This window comes from Protopterus annectens, chromosome 8.part0 (assembly GCF_019279795.1).
Source record: "Protopterus annectens isolate FY-2018-M chromosome 8.part0, PAN1.0, whole genome shotgun sequence".
NCBI classification, from domain to species: domain Eukaryota; kingdom Metazoa; phylum Chordata; order Ceratodontiformes; family Protopteridae; genus Protopterus; species Protopterus annectens.
Genome location: NC_056741.1, coordinates 263,028,978 through 263,047,589, shown reverse-complemented (window position 1 = coordinate 263,047,589; position 18,612 = coordinate 263,028,978). Strand labels below are relative to the sequence as shown.

Here is an 18,612-nt window from a genome sequence, read left to right as displayed (position 1 = left end):
TGTGGGAGCATGTTCATAGGTTCATAGTTTCATAGGTTTGTACTAGGCTATCGACCCTATACTTATATATAAATACATATCTAGGGCCTATACATATAACAATAACAATTCCCTGGCTATTTCTTCCCACAGTATTTACTTCCCTGGACCCCTGTCTAGCAGGGTGACTGACATTATCCCCGGGGTGAATTTCCTATCTGCCATCCAGTCGTCAAGGTTCCTTTTGAAGAGGGCCAAAGAGGCGCTCTGCTTGACATGTATGGGCAGTTTATTCCAGAGTCTGGGGAGTCTCTGGGTCAGGAACCTATCCCTCCAGCATGTTTTGTTCATTGTGATGACAAGGTTTAGATCCCTGGAGCATGTGTCTCTGAGGGATTGGGATTTTTTTAAGTGTAGCATGTCCAACTGCTCTGGGTTTGACATGGCCTTGTATGTTAAGCAGAGATCACCTCTGAGTAGACAATATGTGACAGAGTATAGGTAGAGTTTTTTTAGATGGTCAGCATAGGGCATCTGCTTTTAGTGAGGTATTTCTGTGGCCTTTCCAGTTGTTGCAGATGTCTTGAGAGGTACATAACAAATGGGGCATTGTATTCTATAATGGGTCTAATGAGGGATGAGTACAGTGGGACAATGACCTCCTTTTTTCTGGATGAAAAGCCCTTAGTGATGAGGTGAGCCACATAGAAGGATTTCCTGACTGTTGTGGCGATGTGGTTATCAAAGGTGAGACCACTGTCCACCTGTGTCCCTAAGTCTCTCATGACACTTTTGGTGTTTAGTGTACTGCCACCTACGTGGTAATTCATGGGTACATGTCTTTTCACAAAGGGGATAACTATGAATTTTGTGGCGTTGAGCTTGAGCCCATGGCTCTGGCACCAAGCATCTGTTTCTGTAAGGCCCTTTTGTAGAATATCCACATCATTTGGGGATTCAATAATGGCTCCCAGTTTGCAGTCATCTGCGAACTTTGTTAGCCAGAGTCCCTTAGTGTTGGCCTGTACTTCAGAGAAGTAGATGCCAAACAAGACCGGTCCCAGGACTGAACACTGAGGTACTCCACTTGTCACTTGTCTTGAGCTGGAGTTGGAGTCGGCTACTTTTACAGTGTGGGTTCTGTCAGTAAGCCAGTTGGCAACCCATCGATTGACGTAGGCATTAATGCCCAGCTTAGTAAGTTTATCTATGATTCTAGAGTGGGGGATGGTGTCGAAGGCCTTGGCAAGGTCCAGAAAGGCTGTGTGGACCACCTTACCCTTGTCCACAGCTCTGGAGACTGACTCAAAGAAGTCAATCAGGTTCAGGAGACAAGATCGGCTCTTCATGAACCCAAACTGCATGGGGTCCAGTGTTTGAAGGTTGCCAATGTCTTTGTTTATCATTTCCATGATAATACGTTCCATGGCCTTGCAGATCAGGCTCATCAAACTGATGGGGCGGTAGTTCCCGGGATCCAAGGTGGATCCCACCTTGTGGAGTGGGATAACTGTAGCTGTGCACCACTCAGTGGGCAAAAAGCCTGAGGTGAGGCTATGATTAAACATGGCAGTTAGGTGAGGTGCCAGTTCACTTTGTAGTTCATGTAGTACACAGCCTGGGATGTCAACTGGTCCAATGGATGCTGTATTCTTAGCTTTGGAGAGTGCATTTTTACCTGTGAGGCCAATATTACTGGAATTTGGCAATCTTTTGGTATTGAGATGGGCCCTTTAGAGGGTGAAAGGGGGGTGAAGTTTGCACTGAATCAATCTGCCAAGATATTGGCAATCTCCTTGGGATCAGTATATTTAATGCCATTCTGTTGTAGCTCAGAGCAGATCTGAGCATTGCCATTTAGATTCTTGACATAGCTATAAAATGCCTTGTGGTTGTCTTTGGAATCTTTGGCAATTTTATTTTTGTACTGCAGTGGTGGTGCTGCGGTAGCATTGTCGCCTCACAGTAAGACGTTGTCCTGTTCAATTCTCAGCTAGAGCGTCTTCTGTGTGGAGACATGCATGAATGGGCATACCTTCATTGAAGGTTGTGCATCAGGGCTGGCAACTCGGCACATAAAAATCTACTGCCAATCATTAGCGGACCGGAGTTCCGCTGTGGTGACCCCTAACCGGGAAAAGCCGAAAGATGCAACAACTAGCTTTGGAGGATTTTATAAGGGATCTCAGCTTCTTACTGAGGCTGGTAAGGGAGTTTTTTGCATCCTGGGATTTTCCTCAACAGTTTCTTCCTTTTGTTGTAAAGTTTGTTTATGGCAAGGGACCAACAGATTGGCTTCCTTTTTTTGGAGGAGAGCATCTTAGTTCTATTAGGGATGGCATGATTCATGCACAAGTGGATATGGTCCTACAATACCTTAGTGTAGGATTCAACCGTTGAACTTTCAGTTCCCGTCTGCATGGGTGTCATGAAGTTTGTCACTTCTGACTTGAGTAACATGAAGTTGGCTTTGGAGAAGTTTTTTACAGAGGTTTCCTTATTAGGGGGTGGGGGTGGCATGTGGATGTCAAGGGTGATTAGCTTATGGTCAGAGCTGACCAACGAGGGGATGACCATAGGTGTGGAGCATCGATTTCCCATGTTGGTAATGACCAGGTCTAGGATATTGGAGTCCCTGGTGGGACAAAGGATTAGATGATCCAGGGCGTTGGAATTTATGAATTCCAAGAACCATTGGGCAAAGGTGTTGGTACATGAGTAGTTTCCCCAATTAATGGCAGGGTAGTTGAAATCACCCAGTATTAGGGTGTTTGGTTGTATCTTAACATTTTACAGTATGTTTAGAAAGGTGTAGTGAGAATCTTGGGGCATGGTGGGGGATCTGTAGCAAGCTACAATTTGGATTGCAGTCTTACCTAGTGTTAGTTGTACCTGGAAAATTTCAGACGCATTGTGTTGGGCAACTAGCCTGGTGTTGTGAATATCCTTGGTGAATATGGACACTCCTTCACCTTTATTGTTTCGGTCCTGATTTGGTGGTCAAAAAGTGTGGTAAGAGTTGTAGCCTGGTATTGCTGGGGTGCTCTCTGGAGCCTTGAACCATGTCTTAGTTATTGCACAGATATCTATGTTCTCTATTTTTTAGGAGTCCCTGGAGAGAGTGCATTTTGAGGTTTAGACTTCTAGCATTGAGTAGCATTACCTTCAGATTTTGCATGCTTGCAACTGTTACGGTTGTGGTTTTGTCCTTTGAACTTTCCCTAAAAAAGGAACTATAGGGGTGGCAAGAGCCTTAGCCAGTAACCTGAATCCCAGGGTCGACAGGTGCAGACCATCTCTGGCAAAGCATCATGGTCTGTCGATCATGTCATCCCAGGCAGACAGATACTGGATCCCCTCTGAATGACACCAGAAGATTAGCCAATTGTTGAAGTCAATCATTTTGTCCTTATACTGTGATATCATTCTGTGTGAAGGCAGGATGCTACTCAGGGCCAGGGTCATACCTGCCTGGGCCACATGATCTGAAAGCTCTTCCATGCCTCTTTTCATGTAGTCCATTGAGGTACATCTCAAATAATTCACTCCAACATGTACAATGACAGAGTCATATTTGTACTTGTTGTGGAGTGACTTGAGTGCATGCGTTATGTGGCGGATCCTGGCACCCAACAGGCAGCTGACTGTAATTTTCTCCTTGTTTAGGAGTGGAGTGTGGAGTTGAAAAAAAAGGGCAGAGAATTGAGAGCGGGCATGATCGTAACTGGATGGAGGATGGTCCATAATAGGTAGCATAAATATATCCATAGAAGGACATGGATGTTTCACATAACTGTATTGCTTATTTAAGAAATCACATGGTGATTATTTAACTATAGATTAATCTGACATATATATTTATAACCCTGTGCCCACTATATGGATCTGTATTGCTAGATACAAGTATCTTATTAATGCTACCACTTCATACATGTGAAACGATTTCTATTCTGAACTTTAGTTTTTCCTTGGATATGTACACAAATAACATACTAAAATCAGCCCATTTACCAGGTCAGCAAAAGAATAAGCAATCACAAATGGATGAAGTATTAGTTCAATGAGAGGGTGGTATTGCCTGGAATATATTGCCTTGGTCAGTGTTACAGTGTAAGTGATGTAATGGGCTCAGATCAGCTTGGAAGCATCTAGACCCTATAGCAGCCATTGCCATATTACCTAAATATATGCACTGTTACCCTAAATGGAGATATTCTGCTAAGATGCAGTGACAAGGAAGATTGCTATGTTAACAAAATAGGTTCATAGATTAGTACCAAGCTAACTGCCCTTGCGAGCCATTATAAGTCTAGCTAATTATCCCTTGTGAGACTCAAACCCTGCACCTTGTGTTTGTAAGGCAAACACCTTAACCATTAGGCCTCCCTCCCAACCCCTATTTTGACAATTTCTTGGTTTAGACTGCATACTACAAACAGCAATTGTAAAAACATTATGTAATATATCCTGTATCTGTTTGGTGAATGTATGCAACACTGATTTAGTAGTTATAAATAATTACTGTGCTTTTCACATTGCACTGATGCTATTGTTCTGCAAGTTGTGTCAGTGCCTTGTGCCCAGTTCACGGCTGAAAAGAGTTATTAGTCCTGCCAATCTATCTGTTAAACATACACACGAATAAATAAATAAATGCACAGCTTCTTCTGTTAGCATTATAAATGTTTATGCAACATAAACTCAGAAAATATGATAACATAATACATGGAGCAGATTATTATATTCCAAAATCAGGAAAAATAAAATGCTGTTATAACTAGGTTCTTTTTTTTTTTTAAACAAGTTTATTGTTTTAACATACAAGAAAAATATCATAACAATTTTATACAAGTAATTAAAATAGATATGATTATAACATTCAACAAAACAACCAAAGTATTTACAAAGACATCCACTACAATCAGATCAATTAATTAAACTAAAGTACCATGCTATTGAAGTTAAGATTTTTTTAACAGGTTTTGTAAATTATCCCATACAATATAATAAGATGTTTTCCTAGTTGTTCTTGACCTTATTGTGTTTATTTCCATATGGCACACTATATACATAACATTTTTAAATTCATTGAACGAAGGAGGTGTATCTGAAATCCAATTTCTGATTATTATTTTCCTAGCCACTGCTAGAATAGACCATAACAAGGGAAGCTTAATCTTTTTAACACTTTGAGGTACAGGTGTGTTAAATAATATAAGAGATTTAGAAATAATGAAATTGTCTGTAAAAAGAGCCTGCAAAAATTCATTAATTGACTTCCAATATTCTTTCAATTTTATACAGACATAAAACATATGAGCCCAGTCAGCATTAATTTCTACATTACATCTTTTACATAGATTATCTTTATTATTTATTTTATTCATCATCAAAGGTGTATAAAAAGATCTATGTAAAAATTTCCATGTAAAAAGTCTCCAGACAATGGAAGACGTAGTTGTGTAGGCAGATTCCAATATATATTGTTTATCTTGTTGATTTGGTGGGTCTCCATTAATGGAAGTGAAATAATTCCAGTAGGTATCTACACTGTAAAAAGTTTCTTGTCTGATAATTTTATGTATGTATGAAAGCTTACCTTTATCAGAAACTTTATGTTGTAAATTTAATATCAAGTAATCAATCAGTGTTGGAATAGATTCTTTAACTGTTATAGACATTAGATCTATTTTATCAATGAGATGTTGTCTAAAGGTCTGAACCTCTAACCAACAAGTTTCTCTTAGATCAAATTCTTGTTTTAAGAAGTCTAGATTTTTAACTTTATTATCAGATATCAATTGATACCAGTACTTTAGATCATTATCTATAGCTAAATGGGTTCCTTCAGAAGTAGATGACAAAAGCATACCCCGAGTATACATTATAGGGAATATAATAAAATTCCATTCCCTATATTTAGGATGCATGAATATAAAGTTACGATAGCTAATAATAATGTTTAATGGGTAACTAGCTATATGTTTAGGTGTAATAGGTGAAGTACAAAATTCCTTTAGTAACCATAACATGGAGTTATTTACAATCATATTTTTATGTGTTAAGGAGATTTTCATGAAGTGCATACTAATTAGCTCCCAGTAATCTTTCCATTTTGCAACATATGACTGATCTATTAATAAAGTAATAACTTTTACAATAGAAGAGATAGTATATAAATTAAAGTCTGGAAAAGAAATACCCCCTTGAGACCAGCTATTAGTATGTTTCTTTAATGCAATCCTAGGTCTATTAGGTGCCCATAGGAAAGTTAACATTAGTGTATTCAGTTTTTTGATAATTGTTTTTGTAGGTGGAAGTATTATTGATTGTATTAAATATAAAATCTTGGGGAATATTATCATTTTAATAATTGTAAGTCTCTCTTCCATAGTAAAAACATATTATTCCAGGTATTAAAAAGATTTTGTATATTAAGAAAACAGGTATTATAATTATTATATATAATAGATTTAATATCTTTAGATAATATTATACCTAAATAAGTTATCTGACCTGAATTGGGTACATATTTAGTAAAATCACTAATGAGAATATTTTTTCGTGTATATATAGGTAGTATTTTAGTTTTTTCTTCATTGAATATTAAACCAGAAATACTTTTAAAATTCATCATTTTATCAAATAGAGACTGCATAGAAGAATTAGATCCTGCTGATGTAATTATAACATCATCTGCAAAAAGTTGAATTTTAGATGTATTTTCATCTTTTTCAAAACCCTCTATGTCAGTACTGTTTCTGATCAAATTAGCCCAAGGCTCCATTATTAAAGTGAATAATAGTGGAGAGAGTGGACACCCTTGTTTTGTACCTTTAAAATGGGTATTTTTGTGAGACATATGTTCCTACCTTAATATAAGCCAATGTTCCTTTGTATAAATGCTCAATTAGATTTACAAATGCATCTGAGAAGTTTGTGCACTTCAGTAAGGTAAACAGATAGTCCCAACTTACTGAATCAAATGCTGAACTTATATCAAGACTAATAAGTGTTAAATCTTTCTTTTTCCTATTTGCAAAATCAATTAATGTTAGAGTTCTCCTTATATTATCAAAAGTATTTCTATTTACAATGAAGCCTGTCTGATCTATATCTATAATGCCAGGGATGATTGTCTTCAATCCATCAGCAAAAATACTCATAAACATTTTATAATCAACATTAAGTAATGAGATGGGTCTATATGAAGTACATCTAGTTGGATCTTTATTAGGTTTTAAAATTGGCGAAATAAATGTATATTGCCAAGATGGGGGGGTTATTAGCTCATTTTGGGCCAAAATAAAAACCTTATGTATTAATGAATATGTACTTTTAGAAAGGATTTTATATATCTCTGGTATAATACCATCATTACCCGGTGCTTTGTTTGATTTAAGCTTGTTTATTTGTGTAACAACCTCTGTATATGAAATACTTTTGTCCAATAGTTTAATCTGTTGTTTATTAAGCTTTTTATTCATGTTTGTGGTTATAAACTCCTTTATTTTATCTTTAGGTTCCATGTTAATGTTATTATGGTTAATTTTGTGAAAGTGATTTCTAAATTCATCTAGTATTTCTGGTAGACTAGAAACATTCTTCTTTTCCTTAGAGAAAAGATTTCTTTGATATGATTTTGTTTATTCAACCTTTTGTTTTATTTTTAAGTCTATGTAAGTATTTGGGGCTTATTGAGTAAGACAAAACTTGTATTTCTCTAGAGTTATTTTAACTTTATGAGTTAAAATTTCTTTGTATTTCTCATTTAGTTTGTTTATTTCTTCAATGACTTTCTTATCCATAATATTTTCTTTATTATTATGTTTATAAGAGTCTAATTTACTTTGAATATCTAACAATTCCTTATCCCAGGATTTCCTTTTATTATTATACCATCTGATACTTTGTCCATATAGATATGATTTTAAGGCATCCCAAACATAGACAATGGAGACTTCAGGAGTATTATTTATGTCTAAAAAATGTTGTACTTCTGAAAGTATATATTCTTTATAGTCTTTTAGTTGAGTTAAGTATGCTGGTATCCTTTTGATCTGAACATTGTGAGTATTTTTTATCATGAACTCAAAAACAATTGAATTATGATCAGATATAGGACATGAAATGATTTTGGAATTAATTAAATCTGTTATCATCTGGTTAGAAATAAAGACCCTATCTATTTTTGAATAAGTTTTGTATCTGTTAGAAAAAAGGTGTATGGTAATGATTTTGAATCTATCTGATTATTAATATCATTTAAATGATAAGAATTAGCAAAATCATTTAAATGTTTTGCATTAGATGTAATTTTCCTTTTTCCTATAGTGGTAGTGTCACTTTCATGTAGTATACAATTGAAGTCACCAGCTAAAATAATATCTCCTATAGAGAATGATATGATCTTATCAAGATGGTGTTTCACTGTATTAATACCAATTCCAGGTATCCAATATACATTAATTAATGTATAAGTCTTCCCATTAATTTGTATTGTAACCATACAAAACATTCCTTTATCATCCTGATAAGACTTAATAGTTTTAGGAATGGGCATACTTTTATTCCATAAAATAGCCACTCCTCTTTTTTTCTGAGTGTGCTCTGAACTAACCAATACTGTATATTTGTTTGTGGCTAGTTTATCAATGTCTTTTTTCAAGAGATGAGTTTCTTGAAGGAAGAATAGGTTGGCCTTATGTAAATTAATGTATCTTATTAGGCTTGCCCTTTTACACGGATTATTCAATCCATTAATGTTTAAAGAAATTCCTTTTAGAGATGTCATTTGGTATTTTTAAAACATACAAATCTTATGATCAAAATAACAATTAACAAAATAAGTAATGTTACATCTCCTTCTTTAGGTGTACCTTTAAATATAGCTGTATTTATTGAATCTCTTATGGGATTTTGTATAAGATTCAATTTTGTTTGTAGTGGCAATGAGTTTACAAAATGTATTGTGGATGTCAGAACTATATACATACAACAATGAACAAGAGAAAATAATGTAAGGATTAAACCTTGCACCCAGCCTGGAGTTAAAAACTCCAACTTAGAGTAGTATATACCACTCAAGTTAACCCCCTACCCTAAGCAGCAGTACCTCAGCTACCACCTTATCAATTTAATACTAGTTATATTTAACATTAAATTAACAACTTTCAATTAGATTATCTAGCAAGAGAAAACTACACATTTGATAGAACAGCATCATATAAACTAAGATAAAATTTTTTTTAAAAAACTATTCATACTACTATACACATCTAATTAATATAATACATTTGTATTCAAATAGTATTCAAATAAACTTGATATTAGGAACCAAGAGGAGAGAGAGAAATAAAAGACGTGAGGGAGGAAGAGAGAGCAAAAGAAAGAAAAAAAAAAAAAAAAAAGGGAGAGCATTTTTACATATTAATTTATTCAAAGTTTGTAAAAATAAGTTCTAATATTCATTTAAATCAAAAACTTTGGCTAGTATGGTTCAGACATTACATATATTAAGATGCATCTATTTACTGTCATGTAAATGTAGTTAACAGCTTCCAAAAAACCTTGAATTACTTGTATCTGAGCTTTTTTTCCCATAGTTGTTATTGTCAGTAGAATAAAATATTATATTTATAAAGATTGTTATAAATCATACTGCATAGTTATGTAAATTCTCAGAAACACTTGCATTATTGTAAAGAAAGCCATCTGTATTTTGTATATCTATACTGCTGCTTTAAAATATATCACATGACAACTTCTTCCAGAATAGAGTCATAAAATTATTTATGCTTGTCAATCAGATAAATCAAATGAGTTATAGTAATGTATATGTTTAAATCATAAGTTTCTAACATAAATTAGTATGCTGCAGTCAAGTAAACTTTCAAAAACACTTGTATAAATGTTTCACTTTCTATGCCTTCTAAAATATCACATTTACTTACTACAAAAAACTGCATCATTTAAAATCATTATAACTGACATATTTTATAAATTATAACATAAATACTTAAGTAATTATATAAAATAACTCACATTTAAATGTTAAAGAGTTCATTTTCCTTCACAGAGTCGCATTTGCAGCAATTCTACTTCCTAGTAGAGTGTTCTTCCTGAATCTGCGATGTGTCAGTGTGGATTCTGGGTCAAAGGTCAAATTGACTGCTTTCAGCTTCTCTGCGTGCATTCTGAGAGTTGAAGCTTTTAAAACAACTCAAGGACACTGTTCACGAGGTAACCCACATCCCAAATTGTCTCCCTTAACATTTTGGCGGGAATCTTGTTAAAAACTAGTGACAAACATTCATTTAGCAGTATAAATGCATCTAAACATAACAAAACCTTCACGAAGTATTTTACAGGTTAATACAGCCTCTATGCAAGTGAAATTAATCCCAAGGTTATTAGTAAGTAATAAAGCTCAATATTTTTGCCCCAACTCAATTTTTATACAAATCTTATTATTTACTATGCCTGTATGATCAAAAGCATTTCAATATATTAATATGAAAGAAAATAAAGAGAAAGAATAAAAAAAAAAGAAAAAAAAGAGTAGAAAATAAAAGAAAGTAAAGCAGAGATAGAAAAATGTAAAAGGAAGCTATAAAAAGTATTTACAATGGAATATTACTTACTGCTTATATTAATAAAGATGGAAATAAAACATATTATTTACTATTATTTAGTTCTAATTATTATTAATTAAAGCATGTCAGATTATTTGTAAACAAGCATAAGCAATATAATCAAGAAGGTATAATTAGCAATAGTAATTAAACAACATATAAACTTTTTTATAAGGAATAAATAAGTTATTATTCCATTTATCATATATTCATTACATTTTTCTCCCTGCCCTCCCCCACCCCTTACCCACTACATAATCTAAATAGAATGTCATTGTTTAAAATAAAGAAAAGAAGAAAAGGAGAAAAAAAATGTATCAAATTACTAACCTTACTTCTCTTTTTCAGAAAGAGAAACAAACTGAATGATAGCTTGTTATTGGTTCCTCAGATATTTTGACTGATTATGAAACAAAACATTTCTTTGCACACAAAAAATAACTTTGATTAAATCATTTTCAGAATATTTGTGGCTTTCTGGAAATGTAGTAACTATATTTAAAAAGGTTAATAATGAAGAAAAATATAAAGAGAAAAAAAAGTAAAAAAAAACATAGAACAAATCATTTGTTTTTTAGTCTCTTCTTCTTCTCTGAAGTCTTCCACGAAGTTTCAGTTGCCAACCTCTTTAATGAAGGACTAGCCCATTCCATTTCCTCTATTTTATCCAAAATCTTATTTTTTTTGATAAACAGTAATGCAGAGTCTAAGTCATCAAAAATTTTAGGACCATCAGGAAGGAAGATTTTTTAGCTTGGCAGGAAACAGAAGGTATGTTTTAAACTGTGCTTTTTTAAGCTCCCTTATTAGTGGCAGAAAAACTTTTCTTTTGGCTATTACCAAGGAAGAATAGTCATTGTCAAAACGCACAGTTATCTCATTAACCTTAACAGGAGCTTTAGCCCAAGCAGATTTAAGAACCATCTCTTTATCAAAAGATGATAGAAATCTAACTATAACTGATCTAGGATAGTTTTTGTTAGAGTTAGTATTAGCTATAGTTCTATGTGCTCTTTCAATACCAAAAGAGAATGCTTCTGGTAAGTCTAAAGCTTTAGGGAGCCATGTTGTTAAAAAAGAAGTAATATTGTTACCTTCAATATTTTCTGGCAGTCCAAAAATCCTAATGTTATTGCGCCTAGATCTATTTTCCAGGTCATCAAGCTTTGTTTGTAGATGTGTATTTTGCTTCAGCAAAAACTCAATGTTGATTTCCTCTTCTTGGATTCTATTTTCCATGTCATTTACAGTCTCTTCTATGCCTGTAATCTGGATCTTCTGTTGTTGTAAATCTATATGTAACAAGTCTATTTGTTTTGTAGTTTTTTCTATGAAGGTATCAATTTTAGTATCCAGTTTATCCATCTTAGCAGTAAGTTGCTGGATTGTAGATATCAGAGACTGAAGTTTCTTCTTGATGCTGGAGTCTTGAGAATTTGTCTTACTGGAACTCATTTCAAACAGAGAAAACTGACAGGAAAATTTCCAAGGTGATTTCTGACAGGAATATTTTTAAAATTTCTTTTCTTTTTTAGATATAGTTCAAGAAATAGATAAAACAAACATATTTAGAAAGAAAATTACTTCATAAATTAATTTTTTAAGTAATTATTTCCTGTCAGTGCAGTGAAATTGGTGGAGCTGAAGAAATCTGCTGCTATCCTGTGTTCATCCTTGGCCATGCCCCTCGTTATAACTAGGTTCTGACATCAGAACCTTACTATTAGTGTGCTTTATCTTGTCAGATTTAGAAGATGTTAACACGCTTTGTATTCCTACAAACAAAGACAAAACGTAGCAGTACAAAGCGTCTTACAGCTTTTAAAGCACTTGGTTGACTAGAGCTGTAATTTGCTTATGACTACCATTTATGTTGTGGTGGTAGGTGTGTTACAGCTTTTAATGCCGTAGTTTGTGCTGCCACCATTTTTTAAAGTGGCAATAGATTGGGATAGCTAAAACTTCCCATGTAATAGAAGTTATTGTGACTGGGTTTTCAACCATAACTACGGATTATGAATTCTTGAAATGGATGTACAAAATTGACCTCCTGAGCTTCACTCGACAATGAAATTCTTGAATCTGTTCCTTTAACACATTAGCAAATTGAATCAGAAAACCAGATAAACTTATATAACATATGACAAGAAATGATCTTGCCAGTGAACATGGATATATGTAACAAAGAAGCTGTGAAGGAACTATTTTCAATGTGCTACCAATTTCTGCAGAAAACTGCGTCACTGACAGAATCAGTGAGTGAATTAAAACCTCTTGTATCTAGGAGGGGTAGATTTTATGGCTGTGTGGCAGCTTGTTGAAGGCTAGTTCCAGGGACACAGAGAGTTCAGAAACAAAGGGATTGGCTCGATTTCAAGATAGTCCCATTTTTTTTATTGAGAGCATGGCATTTACACCCCTGCACAGTTGATGTCACTCCCTGCACCCATGAATTTAATAGAAACAACTATGAAATTGTTGCACCTTGGGTCAAAGGTAAAACCACAATGACCAGCTTCAACAAATGTGCCTTTTGGCCAGCTGCTGTTTTTTAAACTGTCTAGCAATTAGGCAATGAGGATTAATGCTATCAACTGCTGACAACTTCATCCTGTAGTCCATGGTTTGGGTCCCTCAGTCTACATTTGTCTACTTTGGGACTCTGACAAAGTGACCCCCAAAAAGAGGCATGCACCTAATGTGTTTACCCCATTAATAAACAGGGGACAAAGCACTTTTTCACAAACATTAGCATAATACGAATGCAAAACTATAGTGTATGGTATGGTTTGTACATATACATGTTTCATGCAAAAATACAAAGAAAATATTTTTTGAAATTCTGTATAATTTAAATTGTCACAAGAAAGCTTAACACGGTTTGAGAATATGTGCCTAATAATAACAATAATAATAATAATCTGAATAGTTCTACAATTAAAAAATAAACACATTATTTTATACTCCTGTGTAAGGAAAGTTAAGTTTTTGGACACTAGTATGTAAGCACCAAAATAACTTTGTGAAATAAACAATTGTCAGATAAGGTTAATATCATTATCATATTACAAGTTTATGGCTCCCAAATATGCAAGAAAGTCTAGAAGATTTAGGATTTATGTCTGAAAGTGTTTGCACAGGTACTTTTATACCCTAAGCAGATTCCAAAGAATTTTTCCTCAGGTAGACGGCAAATGTTGTAGGTGCAATGGGAAAACAAGAGGTAACTGGGAGCATATGTTTTGGGTGTGTAATCAGTTGGCAGACTGTAAAAATTCCCTACAAAGTACTCTGTCAGTAATACTGGTCAAGCAAATGAGTGTAATTAAGGAAATTATATTTTTGAGCTGGGATATAAGATATGAACTGCCCAGATATAGTATGGTCTTTTAAGTTTAATTCTGGTGGCTGCCAAAAAAGCAATGTATTTATCTATTTATTTTACATTTGTTGACCGGGATAGTCCGACTGGATACATATCCATTTTCAGCGGAGGCCCAGGGAGAAAAGCTCCATAAGATACAATGAACAAAAATACAATACAAAAACATAACAATGCAAAAACAATGCAAGAAAGCATGCAAAAAAACAGGTATTTTATATATATATATATATATATATATATATATATATATATATATATACACCCACACACATACATTTCCTAGAGCAAAATAACTCAAAGTAAGAAGCTGTTACAATTTTACATATAAATCTCTTTTCATGTACCAAGTTATGTCTCTGTATACGTTGCATGTATATTTGTATATCAGATTCTAGGTTCCTTACAAATTTGCATAATTTAAAGGGGATCAAGACGTCACTTGTTTAATCTACTTGGTTCTGAGCTACTAGGTTGAAAAAATACACTCTCCAAGTTCCAAAATGTAAGAATACACGAACACAACACCAGCAGTCCACAAGTGTGAGTATCTTGTTTAACTCAATTCTGGTACCTCGGCCTTCGCCTTCTCAAGGAATACCTTTGTGATAACAAACACCACCCCTTTTGTAACACATCCATATTAATTTACATACTTAATTGATTCAATGAAACCATTAAGCAACATTTCCTAATTGCACTGAATAGGACAGCTTGAACCTGTAGACATTTTGTACTTGAACTCCATTACCTTGGAATCTCAAACTTCATTTAAAAAGTATATCTTGTACAAAAATACAACATCACTTTATCTTTCATAAAATTTTGTTGAAAAACATACAAATTGCTTAATGAAATCTCTATGTTCAAACATAATCATTACTTCATATAAATATAGCTACTAAATTTCATTTGTGAAAAATCATTTATATAAAAAATTTTTTTATATAAAAAAATCTATTCAAACTTCCATATTCATCCCATTCGGAAAGAGAGTTTTATAATTCAAGATAAATCTAGATTCCATTTCTAATAGTTTGTCATGAAAACCTGCATCATCACCCAAATTCTTTGGTTTTCCCAACACACAATAGATGGACCCTTCAGGAACCCCCCTGTGCTGCTCCAAAAAATGCTTGGCCACTGGACTATCTAATCTTTTATGCTTGATGTCACCCAAATGCTCTAGAATTCTAAGTTTGACCTTTCTGCTAGTTTGACCTATATACCATTTCAGTTTAACACAACCACAACCTATGATGTAAACTACCCCAGATGAATTGCAATCAAAATATTCCAAAGCCTTGTAGTTTACACCATTGATTTTTGTCCCATCCAAACTTCTAACTTTGGTACATACTTTGCACTTGCCACATCTAAAGGTTCCCCTTTTGGTGTTACTCCTCAGAAAGTTTCTAGTATTTAAAATTTCTTTTAAATTAGGGTATCTGCCATAAGAAAAAGTGACAGTGCTTGGAAAAAGTCTCCCCACTTTGTCATCTCCAGAAACAATAGGCCATAATCTTGATACTGTATTACTCAATATATGAAAAAAATGTGAATATTTGGTAACAAAAAATATTTTTTCTTTTGTTCCTTCCAACTCAACATATTTCACCTGGCCACTCTGAGAAGCACACAAAAGTGAGTGCTTGCTCATATCATAATTCCTTACACCCAATTCCTGCTCAACTCTTATTCTGGCTGATTTGATTTTTGCCTTAGAATAACTTCTTTCCATGAGTTTTTTCTCAATTATATCAAACTCCCCCCCAATTCTGTCTAGTTCTGAAGTATTGAAACCAATACGTTTGAACTCTCCTAGTGGTAAGGAATTTAATAGATGGTCACTGTGCATACTTGAAGCATGCAAGAAATTGTCAGCAGCTGTAACTTTATAAAAGGGTTTATGTTGAACCCTATTATCTGACCCCACATACAGTTCAATATCCAAGTACTGAATACTCCTTCCACCTACTGTGTATGTAAAATCCAGACCACATGGATTGTTCTTGATACCCAAAACGAATTCCGTAAACTCCTTAGGGTCACCTCTACACAGAAATAACAGATCATCTATGAATCCCTTATACTTAACTACCTTCCTTTTGAAAAAATCTTTAGTATAAATGAAAGAATTCTCAAAGTGTGCCATGAAGAGAATCGCATATGAGGGCGCATAAGGCACCCCCATTGCTGTGCCTTCATTTTGTATGAAGAACCTGCCTTCGAATTCAAAGCAATTGTGTGTTAAACAAAATTCTAAAAGATTTATGATGTAACTAGTCCTGGGCCCTTCACCCAAAATTTTCCCAATGGCTTCCAATCCCCATTGTTTATTAATGCTGGTGTACAAGGATTTTACATCAACACTGGCCCAGTAAAAATCCTGTTCCCAAAAGATGTTTTTTACTTCCTCACAAATTTCCCTATTATTTTTTACATGAGCTTGTACTCTATGTAAATAGCATTTTAATACAGAATCTAAAAAAATTCCTATGTTCTGCAAATACGATCCCTTACCTGAAACAATGGGGCGACCTGGAGGGTTCCTCATATCCTTATGAACTTTCGGAATGATAAAAAATCTAGCATTTCTTGGATTTTTAATGTGTAACCTCCTTACATCAGCTGCTGTAAAGAAACCCAACCTTTCACCCCTCTCTAAAATCTCTAACAACAGGGAATTGTATGTTTTAGTCATGTTAGAAGTTAACTTCGTGTAAGTTCTAGCATCATTCAATAATCCCAACGCAACTGAGTTATACTTTTCCCTGGGCAAAATTACCCAACTGCCCCCTTTATCTGCTTGAGTATACACATGATGCTCATTAGATTCTTTCAAAGCTTTCAAAGCATCCCATTCATCTTTATTTAAATTATACAATTTTCTACCCCTACCAAACTTTCCATATTCACATTCCAATTGCTTGAACAAGGTTTTTTCAAAAACACAAATTGCTAGATTACTTTTGGGCGGAATGAAATTACTTTGGTAAGGAACTTTGGGAACATCAAATCTACCATATCCAGTGTTAAATTCGAAACCATTAGAGCTTACACAGTTTTCATCATCAGAAAAAATGTCAATTAAATCATTTTCATGTAACGACATATTCATTAGAGAACTCTCTAAAATTGAATCTTCATTATCTTTTTGTGAATTGTCTTTCTCAGTGAAAAATGCTCTCAAAAATAATTTTTTGCAAAAGTGTTTCGCATCCAAAAGAATGTCAGCCAGAGAAGGAAACCTCGTAGGAATGAACTTCGTTCCCTTGTACAAAACCCTTTTAGCTAAATCTGTGATGCAAATGTCAGATAAATTCAAAATACGAAAATGCTCACCTTCATCATGCTGTGAATGAGAAATATGGCCAATCCCACTGAGTTGCTGTAAATAATCACTCTCGCAAAGTCTGTTAGAAATGCTATCTCTAAAAAAGTCACTATTATCTCCGCCTACCTTTGCCTTGAAAGCATCGACCCCTTCCTTTGTTCTGAACTGGACTTTGCCCTGAACTGTTGGTCCCTCCATTTAAACCTGAAACAGACTCCTGCTCCAAGTTAAGATCCTCGAAGGAAACGCTCTTTCTGCTTGTGGAATCCATGTCGACTGAAGACGCCGATGTATCTCCAGCTGATCCTGACCTTGGACCCCCTCTGACGTCATGTCTTGCGTTGCGCTTTTTTTTAAAGCTGTATTGCCAAGAAAACAACTTGCCAGATTCGTGATCCCTAGTATCATGAATACATTTTTTCTTTTTACGTAAAATCACCTCTGATTCCACCTTAGCGACCCTTCCTTTAATATCAATCATGTTTCTCTCGAAGGCACCAACAGAGCTCTCTTTTATAAGAGTTTTCTGCAACTGCAGGATAGAAGCACGCACTCTATCCAAAATCCTTTCGTTTCTCTTAACTAGAACACCCAGCCAGCTCAAAGTGCATTTTAAGGAAATAGCTTTCCACTCAGCAGATAGGTCAGCTTCATCATCAGCAAACTCATAGGCAGGCAGGCGTTCCACCCTCAAACCTCTTGGAGTAATGTTCGCACTGATGTATTTTTCCAGTAACTTTAAATCATAGAAGGTGGTAACCTCCTTAACCATTGACTTTTCGAGCTCCTCATATTTTGTTGAACAGTCATTAAAAGCACCTACCCAAGGGTCACTTGATGCCAACTTTTCATCCCTCTCCTTCCAAATGGAAATGAAGTTGACTGATTGAATCAAATGAGTTGTACCCAATGGGGTAACTGCTGAAGTGTTCAGCGACATGTGAACCAAAAATACACTCTCCAAGTTCCAAAATGTAAGAATACACGAACACAACACCAGCAGTCCACAAGTGTGAGTATCTTGTTTAACTCAATTCTGGTACCTCGGCCTTCGCCTTCTCAAGGAATACCTTTGTGATAACAAACACCACCCCTTTTGTAACACATCCATATTAATTTACATACTTAATTGATTCAATGAAACCATTAAGCAACATTTCCTAATTGCACTGAATAGGACAGCTTGAACCTGTAGACATTTTGTACTTGAACTCCATTACCTTGGAATCTCAAACTTCATTTAAAAAGTATATCTTGTACAAAAATACAACAACATCACT

The 18,612-nt window shown here is 34.6% G+C and overlaps 1 protein-coding gene across 1 annotated transcript in view; it reads left to right on the top strand.

The window, feature by feature from the left end:
• The window catches only part of LOC122808215 (immunoglobulin superfamily DCC subclass member 3-like), a 197,670-nt gene that overhangs the window by 143,860 nt on the left and 35,198 nt on the right, over window positions 1-18,612 (top strand). The gene's annotated exons all lie outside the window — the stretch shown is intronic.